The sequence below is a fragment of the Myotis brandtii genome, unplaced genomic scaffold (genome assembly GCF_000412655.1).
Source record: "Myotis brandtii unplaced genomic scaffold, ASM41265v1 scaffold265, whole genome shotgun sequence".
Taxonomy (NCBI): Eukaryota; Metazoa; Chordata; class Mammalia; order Chiroptera; family Vespertilionidae; genus Myotis; species Myotis brandtii.
In genome coordinates this window covers 1,546,876-1,548,351 of record NW_005360086.1, presented here as the reverse complement: position 1 = coordinate 1,548,351, position 1,476 = coordinate 1,546,876, and the positions used below count along the sequence as shown (strand labels likewise).

The window sequence follows — 1,476 nt, the reverse complement described above, 5'->3', positions numbered from 1 at the left end:
CAGGGCCAGCAGGGGGTGGGACCAGCTTGGGGAAGGGGGCAGGTGTCAGCTCTGACCTATATTAGGGTCCCAAGGGGAATGTTATAGCGGGGAGGGGGCTGCTGTTCCCAGGGCCCAGAGGGCTGGGGGACCTGTCAGGACTGAGGAGCAGGTGGCATCCCCAGAGTGAGGGTTCCGGGAGCTGGAAGGAACCCAGATGTCTAGAGTTTTTCCAGTGTCTGTGGGTGCCCCACCAGTGCACACCCCCTCCCATCCTCTGTCTGCTAAGGCAGACTCTGGCCCCTGCCCCCATCGGGTCCAGCAGGCACAGTGGGGGGAGTGGCAGTGCCCTAACGCTTGCTGCTGGAGGGACAGGGTGGTGCCCTCTGGCTCTAAGCATAGGTACTGGGGGCACTGGAGTTGGGTAGGGGATGCCCTGAGCCTAAAGGTGCATCGGGGCTGAGGAGAAGGGGTTGGTAGAGAGGAGCAGGAATCTATGGGGGAGGCCACCAAAGATGCTAGTCCCAGGATGGCGAGCAAGCCCCCAGTCCTTCTTCCTGGGGGCAGCAGGGAGGGAGGGGCTGCAGGCAGGAGAGCCACTGGAGGCCCACCCCGCCGCCCTGCCCTCCTCGCCCCTTTCCCCACAACCTGGGAGGGAGACTAAGCCCCAAACCTTCCATTCGGGCACCGCCGCTGCCAGGGAGGGGCCAGCTTACCTCTGGTGCAGGCTCCCTCGGTCCCTGCCCCGGGACCACAAGCAGCCTCTGCAATGACCCTCCAACCTGCACGGCAGGGGGACGGCACAGCTTCAGGAGCGTCCCCAGAGCCATCCACCACCGACCCTTGTCCCGGAGACCCACCCTCTCCCAGGAGGCCCGGACCCCTCGGAAGGGCACGGCAGGGTCCCCAGAATGGGCTGCAGCTCTGCCTCTTGTCCGCTGGTCTCCTGGATGCCCTGCCGGCAGGCAGCACTCGGAAGGAAAGTTGCTCAGCTGGCCGGGCAGGTCTGCCTCAGCAGTAACAGGACACAGGAGGCAGCGCAGGCGTGTTAACCCCTTCCTGCTGGCCAGGCAGCCGCACCGCACCTTCCGAGGTGGGTGGGAGGTTTGCCTGCTGCCAGTGCCCCGGAGGGGAGGGTGGGGAGGTGCTGCTTGAGAGCCTGTGCTGGTGGCCCACTCCCACCCTGCAGCGAGTTAACCCTTCCCCTGCCTCCTCAACGGGAGACGGCCAGGGGGCTCCAACCCCCCCCCCACTCCCCAAAAGGACCTTAATGCCCGCTGTGGGCTCCCAGCTGGCCCTCTTGGCCATCCTGGCAGGGGCATCAGGACTCCAGGCACAGCCCCTACTCTGCCTCGACAACAGGAAGTGCTCTGCTCTCTCTAAACCTCCTCCTCTGCCTCAACGGAAGGAGGCGCGAGGCCCACGGGGTCCTTCCTTAGCAGAAGCACCGAATGCAAAACCACGCGGGTGGGAGACTGTGGCCACCCCCTCAGCCTC

General features: G+C 65.6%; 1 protein-coding gene across 1 annotated transcript in view; it reads right to left on the bottom strand.

Moving 5' to 3' along the window:
- The window catches only part of EPN3 (epsin 3), a 10,042-nt gene extending 8,828 nt beyond the window's left edge, over positions 1–1,214 (bottom strand). The window contains exon 1 of the mRNA XM_014541141.1: positions 696–1,214. The gene's annotated coding sequence lies outside the window, so the exon portion shown is untranslated. The remainder of the gene's footprint in view (positions 1–695) is intronic.
- Between the last annotated feature and the right edge of the window lie 262 nt (positions 1,215–1,476).